Below are 23289 nucleotides of genomic sequence, written 5' to 3'. Positions count from 1 at the left end.
TGGTCTTTTAAACCCTGTTGTTGGGTCCTCTGAAGCTGTGGTTTAAACTACGGATGTCAACAGTTAACCGTTTATTGGTTAACCTCTAATATTTTTTACTGAATATGCATGTCAGTCTATAGGTTGATTTGCATACACACTCTGCTACTGGCTAGACAATTACGTGTTCACAACATCAGATATTCTTTTTGAATTGATTAAGTAGCGGTGTAAGACTGACTCCTACACGGAGTGTTGCATTATGGGTTGTCTGTAGCATAAATGTTATTAGGCTAGAAAGTGTCTTAAAGTCTGTTTGTAGTGAGTGTGTTAGAGTCAGTCAGCACTAAAAGTGTTACGTTAGTCCAGTTCAACCTGCAGGAGTTTCTGAGGGCTCGTTTAACATGTTTTTCTGCCACAGAGAAAATAAATTCATGACGAAGGAAAACGAGTCCAAAGTGTTTTCTGACGTCTCTACTGCAGAAAGGGAATATGTCAAGCTGCCAAATACCACTGTCACAGATGATAAGAAGCTCAAATAGACAAACAGGCAGTCTTATAAATGCTATCTGCCAGAGAAAATCATTTTTTAATGCTTCAAAGAGCCTGCTAGGAGAGTGTGTGAGTATGTAACTATACTATGATGTAAGTTATATTCTATATTCTAACTATTTTTCCAAAAACAGCTGTTGGAAAAGGGGAGGGGTTGTCTTATAATCAGGGTCCCTTTATATTCATATAATTATTGATATTCGTACCTTGAGCCCGTGTATGCCATTGAGAGCTACTGTGACTAAATGCATTGAAAAACACTTTGAGGAGAATGTAGACATCTCCTGTCTGCATTCCTGAAAAACTAGACTTTGCTCATACATAGATCTCTTTAGTTTGTCAGATAATCAGTAACCCTCTTCCATGGATCCAAATAAATTGAGGCAGATTCAACACCTTTTAAATGTAGCAAACACATTTTTTTTGACACATCTAATAGTGCTGCCTCTGTAAAATCATACATGGTGAAAAATTTTATCATTAAGAAATTAGTAAAATGTTCTGAGCTGAAGAAATGACGTTCATGACCTCAAACCTAGGATGCAATGAATTCTAGTGGCATTTAAGTGATTTCTACAGGAGACAGGAACTGGGTTTATACCAAACCACAGGTGAAGTTTGAACAAATTATACTGTAGATGTATTGTATTCCCACTATAATTTTAATGTAAGACAGGATAATTGGAACTGCAGCAGCTTGTAAGGAGACAGTTATTATAGGGAAACAACGTTCTACAATATTATTTAGATTAGTAGATGACTGATAATTTATTCTGTGGTAATAACTAATACTCTAATCTGCAACTAGAAGGTAAATGATAGGACAATGTAGGGCATTTTGAAGGTGTGACAGCTTATCCATTTTTGGCTATCAGAAATAATTAATAATTACGTTAAGTAATACGATTTAATTTACATTATATCCACCTCTGGGCACCACCCTTTAAAAGGGAAAGGATAGCTAATTCACTGATTCAGTCTCATAAAATATACTAATTATCAGTTTGGAACTCTGATTAACTACAACCAAAATGATCATATCAATAACTAGTAAAGGTTGAAGGGTTTTGGAGTTCTGCAGAGTAGAGGTTGGCAACACTGATTCTTGTGCTGATTAAATAGACCAGCAGGTATATCCAAAAGCAGTTATTTTAACAGATAACAGGATTAAAAATACACAATATATAATCTAACTAATGGTACTTTATACAGGTGTGTGTGTGTATGCTTGTGCATGTGTGTAGGAAAACAGACAAAAACAATATGGTTGACTCAAAATGGTAGCTGAGATCCCATAGTGTGTGTGAGAGGTACATAAAGGAAAACAAGATGGCAGACAAAGGAAAACTACAAACAAGATGGCAGAATCAAAGATGGCCACCCGGACTGCATGGCCTGTGAGGGAGAGAGTGTGCATGTTTCTTTGCTCTGCCTCCGCATGTGTGTGCTTTGAGTTTCTGCGAATCTATGTTTAAGGCCAATTTGTGTAGGATAAAGGTGCCAGGTTAAAAGAGAGGTTAGTTAGTTGCATGCAAGGCCTAGTAGTCGGTGGATGTAACTCCCGTGCTATGAATATGTGTGCAAGCATAGTAAAATCAACTTAGCGGTGTGGCTATCCAATAACCTGACAATGAAAAGACATCATAACAATAAAGCTCAGTGAGTAACACTAAACTAAATCAATACATCAATACACCCATGTTGTACTATGCTCTGTTGCGCAGTTTGTTTGATACCAATCCATGGAGGGAGAAGGGTGCTTCGGCGTGCTGCCTTGGCCTGCTGCTTTGGCGTGCTGCTTTGGCGCGCTGCTTTGTTAGCTGGCGATCTGTCGGTTGTGGAGGAGCCAGGCTGGGAAGAGTTTTGGTTCCAGTGCTGATGTGCAGTCTTCTGTGCAGTCAGTGGTCCGGTCGTGCGGGTTGGAGGGAAACCAGTTGTTCCTGTTAGCTGGCAGACTGTGAGCAGAAGATCAGCTGTGCTCGCTGTGCGGCTTCTGTGTTGTAGCCACTAGTGCTAAATAACTTGGATCAGGTTTGCCCTTTTGCCACTGCTGTGAAGAAAACAGTTCTGTGCATCTACTTCAAGCAGACTACACATGAGGGCAGAGCTCGGAGGGAGAGGCACCTGCAGCAGCGGTGAAGAGAAGAGTTAGAACAGAGGCCAGCTGGGCTTTTGTTGGCAGGATGACATCACAGATCATAGACCAAAATGACCTACGGCAGCTGGTTGTTGGATCCATGGTCGGAGTTCAAGGATAGGTGTGAGACCTGAAGAATTCTGGGAAGTTGCACGAAAGAGGAAGCCTTGGCCCAAATATCCATTATCTGTTACCCAAATATCTGCTGGCTACCCCCGAACCCCCAAATTATTGGCCGTTGCCCCCAGAGGCTAAATCATCTTCAGACAGATAGCCATTGGGTTTGATTGTATCTTATTATTTATCCACCTTTAATTTTGTATATTTATTTATTCATTGTCTAAATTTTTGTAATGTGTATGTGTAAATTGTAAACATGTCTACACAAAGCTACAACAGAACATTCAACGCTTAGAAAATGAACTGAGAAAAAAGGATGAACTTATGTTGGCATTTTCTACTGTTGCAACTGCCCAGAAGCATATTTCAGCTTTGGGTGAATCTGGCTGTATGGACCAAAGCACCTCTCTGTGGCTCAGGACTTTGATGTCACACTGCCGTGGTCCAGCTCTATAACCTCTGCTTCTGTCAGACGACCAATGGCCTACACTTGCCCAGGCCTGCTCTTCTCCACACACACAGGAGGCATGGGTCTCAGTGAAGCACAAACACCAGCAGGGTAAACACTCTTCCCGTTCGCCACTGCACCCAGCTAGCAAGTCCGCTGCTTCGGAGGAGTTAGGCAAATCAGCTTCTCCGATTCAGCTTGACAACCGGTTTGCTGTGCTGGAGGAGTCAGGGAGACCGGTTTCTGTGCATCAGGACAGGGATGGTGCTGCGCTCACTGGTTGCTTGCCCCCACTGGCTTCAAACGGCAGGTGTCCTGGTACTGGAGTACAAACGCTCTCCCCAGATGGTTGCTCTACGCCATGCATGCAGTGTTTGTTGCTGCACCCTGGACCTGACAGTTGAGGTGCCTTCCCTGGGTCTTGTCCCTTCAGGTGGGTCACCACCACCACTCTGTTGAGCAGGTTGGAGTCATCTCTCCCTCCTAAGCAAAAACTCCAGCCTTGGAACCCCTGCAGTGGCGATGCTGATCATCTGTGATTCTATCTACACTGTCATGACCAATCTTGTATACATCAAAACACAACCTCTGAAACTGCTGATAAAAACATCAATCATATGCGATTAAAATTATTATATATATTTTATATAAAAAGAATACAACGAAAGTGCCCTTTAAGGTGCCCCCACAGTATGATAAAGTGTCTTCTAAAATGCTCCCACAGAATGATAAAATTCCCTCTAAGGTGTCCCCACAGTATGATAAAGTGTCTTCTAAAGTGCTCCCACAGAATGATAAAATTCCCTCTAAGGTGCCCCCACAGTATGATAAAATGTGATAGTACCCCAGGAATTGAGAAAACATGATGTGCCCTATCAATGAAGAGGATGTAATGCAATGCCCTATGAGTTGCCATAATGTGGTGAGCTGGAGTTTCTGTATGGGTTCCCTTAGTGGACAAAAAAAAGAAAAAGTGCAATTTAGGGTTCCCCTAAATCTAACATACTGAAGAGCAGAATTGGGTGCCCTTTCAATGAAAAAAAGTGCCCAATAGGGTGCACTGTATGAGAGAAGAACATGGTGAAGTGCCCTTCCAGTGAAGAACATGAGATACTTTGCCCAATGAGATGCCCCTACAATGGAGTAAACTGGCCATTATGGTAGAAATTAATGTATCCTTTATGTAGGCTGACCATTAGGGAAAAAAAGCACCTTTAAAAACATGTTAAAGTTGTTGTAGCTGACATTATTCCATCCAACTTCCAGTGTCTCTAATCAGGGGATAAGATAATTACAATAACAGAGTAAATTATTATTATCAGCGAAATCAGTATGTGTTAAAGAGGTCTCTTCTCCTCCTAGAAGTATGTTAGTATCTGACAGAGAGCCCCAGCACCAGGGCAGCTACACCCCTCACTCTAGGCTTTACCCCAATATGGTGGCTCTTGTCCTAACACTTCTAATGCTGGTCCCTATTTTGAGAGATCCAAATTAGTACTATTAACACATTAGAGAATAGTTAATATGCAAGGTACCTTACCGAAATGTAGTTGAAGAAGCCTTGGATGAGTAAAGTTTAGCAGTCCAAAAAAGAGGAGAATTTTCTGCCTTTCAGAAGATCAAGATGATCTACTTGGATTTTTTTGCACAAAAGCAAGTAAAAAATACAAAAAAATACAAAAAAAGAGAGCATGCAAAAATAGTTTTAAAAAAATCTGCCAACTGCCACTGGAAACTCAAAAGCTGTCTGCCAACCCTTCTTCCCAAAGAATACACATCCTGTAATACTCCAGGACAAAGAGGAGGTCTTACTAAGATTGTCCTATCAGCTATCTGCACATATCATATATTGTTTAAAAGCATTTCATTGGTTATGTAAAACATGCATACATTTTTATATTCAAAAGTATGTGTAATGATGATATAAGAAGCTAAAATGAGAATAAAATCAAAATGCCATCTTTACAATAGTGGCTATTCATGTGAAGATCATATGTCATATCTTAAACAAAGATCCTCTTCTTGTTCAGTTCATTGAGAGACATAGGCCTATATTGTTCTGTGGAAAGCCCCGAACCCATCTTTAGCAGCAGCTCTCATTGATGAAGGTCGAACACAGTTATGGACAGCTCCATGACGAATTATCAGTGTCAAGGAAGAGGCAGATGCATGCCTTCACAGACAGTATACTAATATCCTGTTTTCCCTATAATTACAGAATGCCAAGAAGAGACAGAAAATTGAAAACAATACGAAGGGATCTGCAAAATGCAGCTAGAGACAGCAAGGGAGGAGATGAGAGAGATAAAAGAACGTTTATATTAACCATTAGCAACTAAAGAGATCTCTAGTAGAACTTAAACCTCTGACCAGGCATGTTAAAATGTTTTAAAAATGTATCTTGTCATGTTATTAAATCTGGAAGAGAACCTTTTGAGGAACCCTGCTAACAGCCATACAAATGGAGAGGAGGGAAAACACAACTTCCTTGGTAGGGGTAAAAACACACATGACAAAGGCAAGAGGGCTAGTGCACTTCTAGTGCCGTTTGTCACGGCCTTACCACCCCAAGTAACTGGAAAGGCATGATGAATGACAGAGCTGCCCAGTCTTTCAAGGATGTTTGCCAATTCTATGACATGGAGGAAGACAGTATTGTCACTGAACCTAAAGTGTTCCACTCTTCCTATGCTCCTTCTACCAGCAATGTTCAAGCTATGCTGACGTGCCTTAAAGAAAATGATGTGGACACAGTCTTCCCAAAGCTGACAAAACCCCTCAAAATAAATGCTACATTGCAAGTGACAACTGCATCAGTTGAGCGATCGTTCTCCAAATTGAAGCTGATCAAGACCCAGCTTAAAAACAGATGTGGAGAGGGAAGGCTCTCAGATTTTGTCCACTAACGGACATCACATTTGACCATTACAAGGTCATTAACATTCACAAAGTCATGGCCAAAAGAACTCTCCTTTTATTTCACAATCTTGCTTCTCACTTCCTTGACATGCTCAAAACAGCTAATTCTCAAAATGTTAATAGTTCCATGTTTTTACTACAGATGTGCTTACGAAATAAACATTTAAAACATTACCCATTCCCTGTGTTGGATTACAGAGTTGTTTGCAAAATAAATGTTTAAAAAGTAAATGCTTTTTAATACAGAGGTGTTGTTTTCCTTATATTCTGAATCACCTTATAAAGTGTTAATTGAGGATTTAACCTTTTAAGCAAACATGCGTCGTTCTTTTCTGCAGATGGGGGCCATTGAATGTATCTGGTGCCCTTTATATTTTTTTGTCCCTGGCCCTCAGACAGCCCGAGTCCACCACAGATGTTGATAATAGATAAGATATTATCGTTATTATTATCGTTATTTAAAACTTTTAAATCAATTTTATTGTGTTCCATTGCCATCATTTTTTGTCTTTTTAATCAATTTTATCTAGTTTTTATTTAACTCTATTGTACTACTATTACTGTTATTTTAGCTTTTAAATCGACTTTATTACATTTTCATCATTTGTATTTTCTTGCATTCATTGGTCTCAAATTGTTTTGCTTTTTTTTTCTTCCTTTTTTGTTGTTTTTACAGACTTCCCTTGTTCTGTCTTATTATTACCTTTTCAGTCATCTGTGAAGCTCTTTGAACCGCATTAACCTGTATGAAAGGAGCTATACAAATAAATGAGATTGACTGGTTGATTGATTGGGAATGGAGGTGTTACGAATGAGGTGGTATTTTGGACTGCTGTCAGTATGTGTTCTTTATATCTGTTTGACAGGTTTTGAGTGAGTAATAATGTTTGCAAATAGGTGTTCACCAGACTGCGCAGGTGATTGGTCCGCCTACTACCGACATCTGCAGGTGATTTACTCATTTCTGATGACACTCGACTATGTAAGGAGCCAAGATGGAGTCAGTGCTGTGTGGGGCAAAAGCTCATCTCTCTCTCGTTCCAACAAGCCATTTGATGGTATAATACAGCCATAAAAAACATGACTTCCTGGGTTTTAACATTTCACTCAGTGTAAATATCGTATTGCTTCAATGAAGAGGTGGAACAAGTCAAGACCGAATGTATACTGTCACATAGTGTGGAAGAGGATGATTCAATGTTAACACTGGATGTGAAGTTGTTACCTTGGTGACAGCTGAGATAAAAAATTATTTGAACAGCACCTTTATATTGGCATTTACTGTATCTCTGGCTGACTGACTTTTTCAGTAGAGAGCCCGTAACCACTATCTTTACCACAGGACGTGGATATGACATTAGAGGTAGGAAACTACTCTGACATCCTAAAGTGTCATCTGGTGGTTTGCAGGGCTCTTTGTTGAGGAGTGTCAGGTAGTTTGCTATGGTACTTGTGGTGTTAAAATAGATTAGTCATGTCAGAGTTAGGAAAACACTTCATATGTTGAAGTGTTCTCCAACAGTCTCAAAGCGCCAGGCTCTTGTTGAGGAGAGCAACATTGTTTACTGCAACATACTACTATTCAAACAGCACCAATTCCACGCAGACCAACGAGCTCAAAAGATTTTAAGTGTAATACAAAATTAGACCATTACACAGACTAGATTTCATAACAGTCTCTTTCTTTTTAGATTACTGTACAGATATTAGGATGGTGGTTCAAAAAGAGAAGCTTATGCAGATTTTTCCTTCATTTGTCAGATTCCTGCTGGCTGCAGCTGAACAGAGTGATATCAGATTATTCTAATGCATATCTCATTTCATTTGGCATGGAGCATTTGCTCCGTTGTATTTCAATCAGCCATTATGGAACATAGCATGCGAAGATTAAGATAATGTATGAACTTTGACATTATAATATATAGGATCACTGATTGTATATGTATTGTTGAGGATACATGTGCACGTGCTCTCATTTTATTTATCATATACAGTCACACATTGCGTATCAGCATTGCATTTACTTAATCTGACCAAAAAAAGTTACAGTAAATGCATCTGTGATCTGTGATCCAGTGATAAACAACAGTGTAGCCCCACCACCAAACTGTAAAAGGTCGGTTAACCTCAATGACAAATTGTCTCTTAACTCTTGTGCAGTATATAGTAATGCAGAAATTTGTGCCTCCACCCCCTATAAAATTAATGAAATTTCATTTGTGGTGCTAACAACATTGGAAAATTATATTTAAAGCATTTAACAGCAATATCTCTTTAATAATTGATCAGTTAAAACTGTTGACAGCTACTGTAGATACTGCTTAAGGTCAATGAGAAAATGAGTGAACCAACCTTTTAAAATGATTTAAACTCCCGAACTGTTTGAATGGTGAAAAAACAGTCTTATGACCTCCATTCACTAATTCTTCCGGAGCTTGTGATCATATCACACAACCTCCTTCAGTCGATGACGATGTCCAGTTGTCATGAATTGTAGATGTTCCAATTTACATTTTTTTCCTGAACACTTTAAGGACTTTTTGTTCAGTTTGGCTTAAAAGCTGAGTTTCTAGGTCTACTCTTGACCTTGGAAACAGAAGTTAAGAAAACAATCTCACCACACAGTAGATTTAGTAGCTATTAAAGTAGCCTTTTTAAGTGCTCAGAAAAATAGAAATTTGAACATCTAAAGCTCTGTGACAACTCCATCTGCTGATGAAGATCATATGACAGGAAGCTCTAAAACAGCTATAGTGAGATCATTTTCTTAACTTCCATTTCCAATGTTAAGAATGATCTTTGAACCTTTGATTGAAAGGTCTTTTATACACAAACTATCTGTGTTATGTAAGGTCAAACATGGTGATGGGGTCTTTAAATTATATACTGTGTTTATTTTTAATGTGGTTAAGTACACAATAAACGTTACAATAAATGTATAGAAACCTGTAGGTGATGTGCTGCTGTAAGGTTTTTAAACCTCACCTGAGATTCTGTTCTTCTTTCAGTTTGTAGATTTGGGCGACACAACTCAAGAGTTTCATGACAGAGTCACAGTTTAAATCATCTCAAAAACTTCTTTTTGTATTATTTTTCATTTAACTCCTGAACTTATGACTAGGTCTTTGACTGTGCTGTCAGAGCTCACCTGTCTGTGTGTCTCTGTGCTGCTAAGGCTGCTGCAGACAGGATATTCATAATTAAATGATGCCTGACAGTCAAACAAAACAGGTGGACAAGCTATGGCTAATTTAGCTTCTGAATAATGTTCATGTCTTAGTGATGTATATGCATTAATAACTCTGCTCCTCATCCACTCATGGAAAAGGGGAGAGATGGCATTAAATAGTAAGTATTCCTCCCACTAATTTAAAAGATTAATGTTTTGATTGATTGTAGAACATTATTACTAACTAAGCTCAACTGTTATTGACACTTTGGTTCTTCTTAAAAAGGACCAGATGTCTTAATTTGCTTCTGGGAGGAATTTCCATCAACAGTAATAAAGTTATTTAATTAAACAGCATGTCTGAGCAACAACCACAAATTAGCTGACATCAACGCCTGAAATTAAATATAATATCAAATGATCTGTGAAATTCTGTGAAATTTGGAACATTTAAACTATAAATACTAACCTCGCTTCAGATTCTCCACCTCACCGACTCCACTACTGCTGCTGCTGCTAGTCAACAATGCGTACAGCTTGAAGTTGAGTGTTGCCACATCATCAAGTTGGATATCCTCCATATCCTGCTCTTTCACTCTTTATCATAATAGCATACTTTTTTTGCAGGAAACATACAAACCTGGCAACTCTGCAGAGATCTTACCATTAACGTTATGTAGATTTAAAGCAGTTAGATTGTTTGAGATTGGTAAAAATATTGGTAGGGTCCATACCCAAATCTACACCCATGGATTATAGTATATTGCTCTTGCTGCTGGAAAACCTTTTTAGCTCCTGTTTTTTCTCAAGTGAATTAATAGTTTACATGGTCTTCTGTGCCTTCATGCATGTACCTTGGTTGTTTGTACCAGCATCTAATGCATAACAAAAAAGCACCAATGCCCAAGCTGCCTTCCTATTCTCTCGCTTCCACTCCTTGACTTTGTTTTTCTGTGTGTCCACTGGAGTTGACCTTATGGTTAGGATTAGGGTTGAGCCAAATACTTGGATGAAACAAGTATCCAGTTTGGATAATGTACTTTAATGTACGAGCATGAGTATCATCAGAGTAAAATGTGTCAATATCCATACTTATGATAGTCCAGGCAGCCACACAGAGCTCCTCCCCTACATAGAGCCTATACAGAGTTCACTGCTGCTGCGCCACACAACACAATCTTGCCATCATCACAGCCGCTCTGTCCACAGGGATTAACAGCTCGCGACTCTCACTGCTTCTACATCGGTTACTGATGTATTTTACTTCATACTTCTGTAGCGACCAGCCATCAGAATTACATCACCGCCCACCTGTCAAGAGTTCATTCATTTTTCCCACAGTTAACATCCACAATCATCCAGTAATCCAATCACAACCCCTCAAAAAACCTGCTCAGTGTGAAACCAACCAACGGGAAATCCATTATTAGTGATAATAGCGTTGTAATGTTCGTGTCATTGTAACCAACTCGTGGTAAAACATAAGCCTTATCTCTGGAGTCTGTGTCAGGAAGAGGAATAATCCATTGGATGTGTGTATTTCCTTGTCAGAGTTAAAAGGTAAAACAGGTAAAACCTGGAGCAGACTTTTCTGTATTCTTTCTTTTTGTGGTTGTGAACTAGGATGAACTAAACTGATTTGGGGTTGTAGGGAAAACAAAATGGACTCTTCACCAATTGGATTAAACTATGAGACTGTGGAACGAGTCTTTGATACGCACACACTAACACACACACTCACACATACCGATATTGCTTTGCTTTCTTGATTTAATACACCTATTGATATCTGAATTGTGTTGTGGTCTATTTATTTTTACAGTGCTGGTTTTTGGTGACGTATATTACATTTCTACTTGTTATTTGCTTTATTGTTTTGTGCCGTCTGATGGAGCTATTTTCTTTCTATTCTATAACCATTATTTGTCAGATATGACTCTGACTGGCACCCTGCTTCATTTAAGTATCAAACCTGCAACACTTCTTAATACTGCATGTGTTGTGTTCATTGATTCACTGAAGTTTATTCATTCAAGTTTATAAAAAACTTGAATGAATAAATAATTCTCTTACTCTTGTGATCAAAAACACAACTTCTGATCAACCCATATGCATTTCAGACTTATAATATCAACTTCCACTTAGGCCACACCCATTCCAAGTGCGGATACAGATACAGATAATTCAGTTGATTGAACAGATACAGATACAGATAATGGTGTACTCTCTCATCCCTAGTTAAGATAATGGCTTTACCCACTTGAACAACGGGGGACAGCAGGTGCCTGAATACATCACAATTACTCTTTATTCAATTAGTGCACTTTGAGACTGCTGCACTGAGCAAGACCAAACACACACACACACACACACACACACACACACACACACACACACACACACACACACACACACACACACTCTGTCAAGCTCAAGAAATGCTGAACTTGCCTATATGAACATGTACACAACCAACTTCCAAGCCCTTAACAAGGGAACCCTTCTGATTCTTCCTATCCATCCAACATAGTGTGAACGTGGCATTAGCTCTATAATTTGGTTGAAAATGGCAAATGTTTTTCTGTTGACTGGTTTTAAAATGAGAATCTTGTAAAAGAGGTCTTAAATATGCATTAGAAGTAAATGGCATTGTGCTAAAAGACTGAGCCTAAAGCTAAATGTCTCAGGCAAAAAATCAGCATCTTCACCACTAAAATCAGACAGGCTTGCATTTGTTTGTATTTTCTAATTGTATTTTCACTTTTAATGTTCCAAGAGAAAATACTTTTAGGATAAGGACTAACAGATGTATAATGCTGAAGTAACATACTAATGCTATCTTGGGTAATGTTGGCTGGTGTTGCTGGAGTGTAAACTTCCCCAAATGCAATAAAGAGCACAGAGCTGCAGTTGTAAAATACAGGGCGGTTTTTATGCTAGAAGTGAATGGGCTTTTTGTTTTTTTTTTTGTTTTTGGAAAAGCTAGGAAAAGGAGACACCACCCTCCAAACTGTCTTAAAATGCAGAATATTGCTCCTACTAGAGCCCCATGCACACCACTTTGGCATGTGGGGAAATGGTGGCTAAGACTATGATTGTACAATCACAGTTTGGGGGAGGGGTGTAGCGAACAGTCAATTCCAATCCATCCACTTTCCTCATATTGACTTGCGAGTCATTTTGCACCATGCATGTTTTCATTGTGTTGAGGCTTAGAAATCCTTCTATAACCTGCCCATATCTCCTGACTAAATTGCATTTAATAGGTGAAATCAAACCAATCAAAGCCACATACAGCCAGCTGGATGATTTATAGGAGTGCATGAGCTGCCAGGAATACAAGACGATCACCGCCAAGGTCAGTCGGATAGCAGTGCAATGAGAGAACACACATGTGAGCATGCTTAAGCACTTACACACAATGTAAATGTTGATGCACACACAGAAGTACACACTAGATGTATATCCAGACACACATGGACTACTTGAGTATTGATTTTAGATCCCATTTTATAACTGGGAAGTAAAGGGAAGCAGTGAAAGAAAAAAAGAGAGAGGAAGATGTGTAATAGGAGATCTTGGTGGTAGGCATCTAAAAGTGGTACTTTAAGGGCCTGATTCATGATGGTGCTGTGTAATATCTGGTCTATAATGCTATTTCCACACCATTACATCACAGAACTATTTTTCAGAACAGACCGCAGTGCATCCATCAACAGCTATCAGATGATATCGTGTTTACAAGACAATTTCTATGCCATAACATTACTATCACTATCCCTCAAAACGCATGCGAGCGCATATATCAGTGATGCTGAAGAGTATCTGATGTGAAATGGTTTCTCAGCTCATTGTTTTATGAGAGATCAAGGACTGGTGGTGCCATTAAGACATGTGACCTATCTTTTAGAACGTAAAGCAGTCCATACATCATGGGCCCAGGATAAAATCTAGAGCACTAAGCTGTTTCAGTAGCATTATGCCTTGTAAGCTACACTCAAACAGCTACAATTCAGACAGAAGAGCATATGTCATGGAGTGCAGGGTAATAACTAATGCAAAATACTTTTTAGCCACGCTAGCAGCGTTTGGTTCAGAGTGAAATGTCTCGACCACCGTTGGATGGGTTGTAGTGAAGTTTGGTGCAGACATTAAAGTCTGACTCAGGATGAATTGTAATCACTTTGATGATCCTATGACTTTCCCTCTCGTGCCATAGTGATACGTAGTGATAGTAATAACTGCAGTGATAAATATAAAATGTTAGCATGATACCACCGTTAACTAAGATTGTGACAAAGGTTAACATTATATTTGCAAAACACCAGCAGGCTAACATTGTTGTGAACATGTTAGCATGCTGACATTAGCCTTTTTAGTCAGTGACTACACAGTGGTGAATTTCTATATAGTTAACATTTAGTATTGTTCTCAGATTTTTGAATGCTATTATTCTTGCACAGTAATCACTTCAGACTTCATGATGGAGACATATAGGCTTACCTCAAAAAAAGAAAAAAGGGAAACTTTCTCAATTTTCTCATGGTAGACTAGATCAATACAGCTAGTAATACCACATGTTACAATGCTTGAATGCATAAAGCTGTAGCGTGTTTAGTGTATAGCTCGTTAGAAATACGCATTGTTTAAAGCCATAAGTGCAGCTCTAGGGCAGTGCACTGATCCTTTGCAATGCTCTCTTTAGGTTAACAGGCTTTGTGTCTGCTGGGCATCTGTGTTTTAGATGGTTGCATAAAAAAGATGCGTAAAAGAAGCATCTGTTGCAGGTCTTGCCTTTGCTACAGTACAGTATGAGACTACTGAATCCCTTTTGAAATGCAGCATTCTTTTGATAAAAGCTGATTTGGATTTTGGCATTTAGCATTTGCTTGAAAAGCACACTGAGTGCTCAAAGCGGCACGCAAACAAGAAGCAACTGAAGACTATGAAAGGTGCTCTCAGATAGAAAGCAAAGCAAAACATAGAGGTGGTGTGAGTGCATATAAGGTCAATGGGAAGATGTGGATTGCAGTGAAGACAGCTCCACTCCAATTTCATTCATCTACGTTTGATACGTGCTTATCCTGTTCAGGGTCACAGGGTGCGCTTGAATTGAAAAAGGTGTATCTTGAGCGAAAAGATGTGAGGTTATCCTGTGTTTGCTCCTGTGAGACAACCAAAAAGAAGATGTGAAGAATTACCTGCTAAATTCTGAAATCAGTCTGCCATACACGTATACCCCGGCGCACTCCAGACACACAGGCAACTAAACCAAGCCTCTGTACTGTGAGCGGAACATGTCTATTGTCTCTGTGGGTAAAAAACGCAGACAGCAAAAACCACTCCAGTAGTCAAATTTGCCAGAACATAGAGAGATGAGAATCAGAATCCTCAGTGAGCTGGGCAGAGATACTGGGATTTACAGGCACTATTAGGCACTATAACAAAATCAGGGAGTGTGTCATTAACTAATACTTCACAGTTTATTTAACCCATAATGCTCAGTGATTTCTGCAGCTGCAGAGGATCACGCTCCAAACAAAGCTCCGAGGTTTGTTTGGAAATGTACTGACAAACCAGCAGGGTCTCTCTGTGATTACAGTGCTCTCATACACCAAAACAAAGCACTCCAGGGTTAAAAATGACTGCTGCAAACCAAATAAGTGTGAAAATGTCTTAAGAGGTGTTGGTTGTACAGTACAACAATGTCTTCCATAACACTACCACACTGAAAGGCACAGGAAGCTGAACGAACAGATGCTTTCTTGTATTTTTTTTTTCCTACTCACATCTGCCAAAGGATGCAGCGTCTCAAAATGTGAAACACAATGAGAGCCTTCTTAGATTTACAAGTCCTGATTTTCTTTGCTGTATTCTCATTCTCTCTGTGGTATGGAACTGTTTGATGTTGATAAAATGACACCATTTATTTCACTCTGTCATCCAAACTGCCACAATGCATGGATACACTCCCCTGCCAAAAGCATAAAGAACAGGGTGAGATATGTTCCATTTTTGTACAAAAAAAATCCTATTAAGCTTACCTGTCATTACAAATACACTTCATTCACTTTATATTATACGTTTACACTTGGGGAAGCACTGAGAAGCCTTGGTGTTCTAAATATACTTACATATACAGTATACAGATGGGAACATGACATGCACACGTTTTGCTTTAAACAATCAGACCTAATTCTAATGGATAGCGTTCTGTGTATCTGCTGAGATTAAATCTGCCAAATATACTTTGATTCACAGCACTGCATCTTCCTCTCTCATTCACCCGCACACAAGCAGACGCCCGCATGCACCCACACATGCGCACCCCTACAAAATAGCAAGATATTTTAACTTTCTGTAGACTACATCACCGGGGATTCTGAACAGGCTATTTAGACAGGATAACTCAGCGTATGCTTGTGTGTGGTGTCAACAAAGTACTGATGTGAAAGATGTATGCTATTTTTAGAGGTCTTAACACCTTTTTGGAATGTTTGACATCATTACTACAAAATTGTACACATTGGTTTCCACCATTTTTCATGTATTTAAGTTGATGTCAGACCTTCTTTCATTTCAGTATGCGATTAAATTTCATTTTAAGAGAATTAAACATTTATTTTGGATAGGTATACTGTACATAAACATGGTATGCATTAGAAAATAGTACAATTTGTAGTAAATAAATATGTTGGACAACCTTGGACTTTTGCTATAAAAGGCATTTGCTATAAATTCTGTATAAGTATGTGTGTGTTCAAGAATGACATGGCTGTGGTCCATCAGGGAACAAAGTGAGTGTGCAATTATGAACAAACTAAGCATCACCAGAAGGGATGACACTGTGAATATCAGTATGAATATTTTATAATCACAGGGTGCTGTAGTTCTCAAGCAAGGAGACTGAAGTTGACGAAATGTGAATTCATAAAAATGTGACAAAATAAAAGATGCTGATGTGAAGGGAACTCAGTCAAACTGAGATGACTCAAAAGAAAATCAGAGAAAATACTAAATGGCTAAAAAGTGTGATGGGGGTGGGGGGGGGGGGTTACACAGAAAGGGTTTATTTTCATAATGGGCTCACAAGGGTGAGAAAAAAGTATTAAACATGAAGGGACACTGAATATTTTATTTAAGCAGCCTAAATTTAGTTCAGGCTGTTTTATATTAAAATACACAAGAGACAGACTGACAGTAATGGACTGAATTACAGTAGTAGAGAAAGCGAGATCTCAGAAGAAAGAAGGACACAGAAAAAGAGAAACGAAACGAGAGAAGACACTGTTTCCATTCAAGTGCATCAGCTAGTGCACACTGCTAACATAAAGAATTTGCCAAATATGTCTTTCTCAGTATATGTTTTCATATTTTAATATATTAAAACAGTAACCATATTTTTTTTTTTTGCAGCTTGGGGCAGCGAAAACAAGCCATAAAACTACTGCTGTATTATCTCCTTATAAAGATGTTAATATAAAAATATTAAGCAGTGCAACTTCCACTAATACATACAACATAGTGTTAGAAGACATGAATAACCTAGTAGGTTTACTATGGGCACTATTAAAATAGTAGGCTAGTACTGTTAGCTACTACCATTGGAGATTAATACCTTTTTACTTTCAAAAACGTAGTATGTTTTTAGCTGGAATTTTAACAGTAAGCCCAATAAAGGTATGTGCTCATCTCCAATTGGTCGATTTGGGAAAAATTACACTAAAACCAAAAAAGGCGGAGTGGTCCCTTATTTATAAAAGGGTAACTTTGACAGCGTGACATTATTGTACTTTTTTGCATTTCTTTTGAGTAACGTAGTGAGTGATCCAGGCAACTCACACATAGACATTCATTCACTCACACTTCACCTCTAGTGGCTGTTTGGAGCCATGGCAGTGTCTACAAAAAGACTGTAGGATCATCCACTCACCTCTCCTCTGCAATCCTGCAGAAGTGTGTGGGGGGCTTAACATCTGACAGTGTGTGACAACAGCTCAAGTAACAAACATCATTGTTGATATGCGTTTGAGATTGGTAATTAATTAGTCATTTGTGTATGTCTGCACAGTTTTGTTACCCCGGATATGTTTCTGGTATGCTAATAAGGCATATTTGATTTGAATGGTTGAATGGTAGAAAGAGAGCAGGTGAGAGAGACACAGAGAAGTGGGAGGATGACAAACTGTTTCCATCATCATCCTCGAGGCAAGAGGAGGCTGTGTGTTTACATAAGAATACACACACAAAACCCATCACACATATGCACACACACATACACAAAGACCTTGTTTTTGTTTGTTTATATGCAGTTCAGTAAATGGCATTGGCCTGCGGAGCAAAGCATTGTGGGAGGACATGGCAAACATATTATGGCATTAGCTTGTAATGACACATTGTTGGTTTACGTGTGTGAGTGTGGTGTCTGAAAATAGCTCGTGTGACAGAACAACGGGGAATGTGGAAGCATAAATCTCTGTCTCTCTCATCTCTGTTCCTGTCTATCTCGCATCTTATTTTCTACTGTAGTGCACTGGCGGCTTTAACAGCAGAGATAGCAGTAAGTGTGTGTGTGTGTGTGTGTGTGTGTGTGTGTGTGTGTGTGTGTGTGTGAGAGAGAGAGAGGAAGGGAGAGATAGTGGTTACAGTAAAATGACAACCAAGAGGCAGCCATCTTTTATCTTCCAAACAATTAAAAATAAAACATCTGAATTCTCACTGGGAAACCAGAGCATGGCAAATATCACTGAAAGGATAATTCTTACAGGAGGAGCAGTTTTTTTTTCTTCCGCTCGGAGGTTTGTGGGAGCTTAGAGCCCATCCCAAATATTTCCCCATCCCGCTGCTTGCCCCTCACATCTCAACTATTGACTTTTTTTCTGTGTTGGTACAGAAGCAATCAAACGGCTACAGTCTCTAACACGCATACAAGACAATCCCCAACAGCTCCTGTAGCTCTGAACGTTACCTTGAATATGAATTGCTTAAATGTTCTTTTTTTTCTTGGTCTAACTAGATTTCCTCTTGAAAGACGATCCAACCAAACATTAAATTTGCACAGATGAGGGCAATGATTGGGATATTTGAGACTGTACAAAATCTGATAACTAATGCATATTTAATTCTAAATTTACTTTACGAAATAAAACAAATTAGCTGCAATCATCCTGACATAGATTTCAAAACATGTCCTGAGTTAACTTTCCCCCAAGCAGCACAGGTACATCTGGGAATATGTAATATTAGCTGCTTACAGTGTTGCACCAACTACATTATTTTCATGAGCCTTCATCACTAACTGTGTCACTCATTCATAGTGCCTTTCTCTATCTTGCTGGAGAGGACTGTTAATTCCTTTGCTTTCATTTAACGTTACAATATTGATTAGAAGCCTCAGTTGGAGGTGTCAGATGTAATGAGACAACAACCCCTTTAGCCAATCAGAATGAATGAACGATGCTATTTCTCTCATTAACTTGCCTTTTGCAAAGTGCACCATTATTTCATCCATACTGCACTGATTGTAATTTACAGGTGATGGACAGGTTAGTTACATGTGAACTTCAAGACTGTTATTTCATGCTATTTTTCACAGCTATGGACTAATGGTAACAACTTTTTACTGGCTAATTAGCACTCACTTGTTAATGTGGAATTACTCTGCTACACCATTATGGGAGTACTGGACGACCACTAACAGAACACAGACTGAAACTAGTATGTTAGGTTGTGTTTTTATATTTTTACAGTGTATTTTATGCATGGCATTGTGTGGTAATTTCGGTAACTTTCCCTCATGGTGTATTGTGGCCTTTACGCTAAACATTAAATTAAAAATCTTACATCTCCTAAGATTAAAATGCCATAACCTTTCCAGTCATTACAATGTAATCACTGATGGTCACATTTACATATTGCCTTGTTTTTTAAACTGCAGTAAGGTTTCTGGTAAAGAGTGCCTTCTTCTCATTTGCACATGACTCAATAATTACCACCATTATCTTTTAATTTACGGTCATTACTTTGTAATTAACTGACAGTAATTTACCTTCAGTCTCCAGGGAAAGTCAGTCAGAACACCGTATTGGCAGTTTCATCAATAGCCAGAGCTCAGCATTGACAGCCATCAAGAAGAAAGATGTCTGGTTAAGAAGTATTTCATTTCACCCTTCTTACCAAAGAATAATACCTTTACTCTACCCACTCTACTTGACATGAAAAAAAAATCTTCCTAATTATAAAATATCTTATTTTTGCCCTGCCATTTACTTTGACAGAGAAAAGCTCTGAAGGCAATACACATAGCTCATTATGTGCTTGTTCCATTATAAGCAGCTACATAGTGTAGCACATCTCCAGTGGTATATTGTAATTTTGGAAACCTTACTCTCACTCCTGCCTTTGTTGGCACTGTTGAGAATATTGCACCTGGAACTCCAAATTAATCTCAGTGAGGCCCTAGAAATGGGTACAAGGGACAGCTAGGATTGTAGAAAAAGGACTTTTCAAAAATAAAATGTGTCATTATTTTGGTCAGTCCAATATATATATATATATATTTTTTTTTTTTTCTTTCTGAAAGGCATGTTTGACTAAGAATATAAGACAACTGTCTGCCATTGCCTCAAGATAAACTGACTCCCTCAAACCATGTATAACAACGCTCCTCTATTCTTTAATAATCCTAGAGCAGATGGATGTTAATGTCTTGTCGCCAGCAGTTTTTAGTGTTGACAGTGTGCATAAATTCCCCAATACCTTTATAAAAAGCTACATTTCGGTCACATGACCATTATCAGACATCTCAACTTTTGACACTTTACTTTGTCTTGATGTCCTGCATCGCTAGTGGTGTTCCTTTACGGTTTGCCAGTCAATGATTGGTTCACCGCTTTCATCTAGACTGAAATATCTCGACTGCTGTGACATTTTGTACAAACATTCATGGTCCCCAGAGGATGAAACCTACTTTGAAACCTGACTTTGGTGAACCTCAGACTTTCTTTACAGTGTCATCAAAGAAAAAAGTACAGCCTCAGAGCAACATAGCTGACATGGATCATTTTATAGAAAAATAAGTAAAGGTCTGCAGAGATGCTCATATTGAGGTTTGGGCTAGTGTTCATATATTATAATATTAGAGAGGATTACAGCAGAGTACAAGTGAGTTCTTCACGATTTCAAATGTTGCCAAAAGGTGCAACAATGGTGCTTTCTTTACAACTATTGTTTACTTGTATGTACCTAGAATAACGCAGTACAAAGAAATCTAAAAACTGTTTTTGTTAGTAAGAGAGAAAAAGTATAAAAGTTACCCCGGGTAAGACTGCCAACTAAATGGTTAAAATATAAATGAAAATGCAGAGCCCTGTGGACTCCTCCATGGGACCTGTTCCTAACGCATCCACCATCCTGTTGTTATCAAGGTTTCTAAATAAAGACTTTTTATATCTTTTTCCCCCCTGTGAGTCCACCTCAAGGAAGTACTTCAGACACGGTCAAGTTTGAAACAGACTATGGCAACTGCTGGTCCTATGCCAGCCCACTGAGATGTTTACTTCCTGAAAAAAGCTGTCTTGACCTTGTAATTTTCAACCGAGGTGCTCAATAAGAAATGAGATACAGAGAGCGAGAGGGGAGGACAGACCGACAGAAAGAGACAGGTAGAACTGTGGCGTGCAAGCAGAATGTCGCCGGGGATTGTGTATTTGTGTGTGTGTGTGTGTGTGTGTGGGCTTGGTTAAATAATTTACAGTGATCCAAACATGAGCACACTCTTTCATTATTTACACGCACCGCATTTAACACACAATCACACACACACACACACACACAAATGCCAAATGTAATGTATTCAGTATTGAAAAAGTCAGTCAAAAAGAATTACCATTAATTTTTAAGATATTCCGAGACACAAAGCAGCAGAGAGAAAAGAACAAGGAAGAAAAGAAGTAAAGGTGAATCACAGCGAGAGACATGGATAGTAAATATATAGCAGCTATGTGGGGAAAATACTAAACTTCCATAAACCTTTCTCTCAGTATTTCCCTTGCTCCTTGGTGTCCCATTGTGTCATAGCAATAAAAATAGTCAGAGTACTTCAAAGTGTTCAAAGTGAACAGAGGGGGGTTGTAGTCAGGTCAGCTGCTGTTTTCCAGTACTTTTTTCCCAGAAGCCCATGGTACATGGGCTTTTAAATACACATTTCAGGGATTTATTTAGCCTTGCAAATGAACATCTACTATATTGTCCTACATACAAAGCTACAGACAAGTTGCCCTTGAGCAAGATTCTTGAGCTGTCTTGCCTGCTCCACTGAAGCAGACCAGTGGCTTAAAGTTATAATCTCGAAGATTTTCATTTAAATAAATGTCTCTCAAGTCACTATCTATCACCAAATGAGGTAACACAATGGTTATAAGCCTATGGCCCGCTGATGAAAGCTCTTGCATTTGCAGTGTTATGATTATTACAAATCAAGTGTTGGTGGCTACTTTACCGCCATGAATTCAAATCACAAGCGGCAGGGTTAGTGATGCATTTTCCATCACCCAGTGGTTGATCCACCAGAGAGGCTCGGCGGACCTAATGCAAAAGATTCACTCTTCAATTTGCTTATGCTTGCGTGATGTCATGAAGCGACAGTTTGGATCTCAGGGAGTGAGGTTGAGTCAGGTCCAAAAACACACCTGCAATCACTGCTTAACGCCATATGGTGCTGCCAAAGAGAATGAAACAGAGATCTTCCAGATTGCCACTTTAAAGTAGCAGACTGCAGTTTTAGGCAGCTCCCAGGTGTCAGTGTGTGAGTTGAATCAATGTGAAGCAAGACATGCAGTATAGTTTAAAGCTGCAATAACTGATTTTTTGGCTACATAGAGAGAAAAATATTTGGCTCTTTAGCTGCTAAATGCTCCACTATGTTCACCTGCTAGTCACAGACTGTGTCTGTTTGGCATTTGGTGCTGAGCAGGTAGTGTAGAGTGAGTTTTTAGAGCTTTTAAGCTGACAACAGATGAGAGTGGTAACAGTGAACCAAAACAGTCAAGTTGCAGCTGGACAGCTAACCACTGAGCTGAAACTTGCTGTAAAGCTTTGTAAAACCGATGGGAGCTGCAGAGTCAGGTGATAATTCTCTGTAGATTTGTCACTACAAGCAACACCTCTCACATTACACACTGTCATTTCATAAATTGTGATTATAAAAATATTAACTATAGCTACATTTGGTGCAAGAGAGAATACAAAAGAAAATCATAATTATCATTCACTAAAGGTTTACTTCTTAGACTGGCTATTCCTAAAATCTACCAGGTCTAATACAGTATATGATATAATGTGTTTTGAAGGAATCAACTGTACTTATTAATTTACCAGATGTTTAGAGAGACAGTGGACTACTTGACACACTGTCAAATTCAAATTCCTCTTATTGTCTTTTCTGAATGCTACTCCTATGTCTCGCATATTGTGCACATTAAGTTATTTCATTAGTAAAAGGTTATATCTTGTGTTGCCTAGAAAGTGTAATTGTAGCATTCTGACTTGCGACAATCATACAGATTGTACCATAGACGTTCTTTTAGAGGTTCTCATTGTAGATGTACAAGATGGATGGGTCAACCAGCAGTTATCTCTGGATTTAGTCTGCTTTTGTAAATGGATTAGAGCATTTTCAATCTCATACAGAACACAAAATGTGTAAATCATGACAGCTAAGCAAGACTGGCGCACAGCACCAGTGTCAAAACCACTCTAATGATGTCTTAGACTTGTCTTGATCTCTTCTGTTAATTGGCTGGACCTTTTCAGATTAAAATCAGTTTTAATGAACTCGAACAGCTCTTTTGTAAAACGTGAATGTTAGGTAGAATGGAGCAGGTGGACCCCAAATTCAGGAGAGCAAAGCAAGGCTGAAGAATACCTTCTTTATTTTTTATCACTGAGACAGAGTATGCTGTGCGA

General features: G+C 38.8%; 1 protein-coding gene across 5 annotated transcripts in view; it reads right to left on the bottom strand.

The window, feature by feature from the left end:
• lrfn5a (leucine rich repeat and fibronectin type III domain containing 5a) overlaps positions 1-23289 on the bottom strand; it is a 126116-nt gene that overhangs the window by 29841 nt on the left and 72986 nt on the right. The window contains exon 1 of one of the 5 annotated variants that reach the window (XM_044375853.1): positions 2268-2391. The exons of the other annotated variants lie outside the window; for them this stretch is intronic. The gene's annotated coding sequence lies outside the window, so the exon portion shown is untranslated. Of the gene's footprint in view, positions 1-2267; positions 2392-23289 lie in introns of those variants that run through there. 5 annotated transcript variants of the gene reach the window in all.

This window comes from Thunnus albacares, chromosome 15 (assembly GCF_914725855.1).
Source record: "Thunnus albacares chromosome 15, fThuAlb1.1, whole genome shotgun sequence".
Lineage (NCBI taxonomy): Eukaryota > Metazoa > Chordata > Actinopteri > Scombriformes > Scombridae > Thunnus > Thunnus albacares.
Note: the sequence above shows the minus strand (reverse complement) of the source record. Positions and strands in the feature narration are given on the sequence as shown.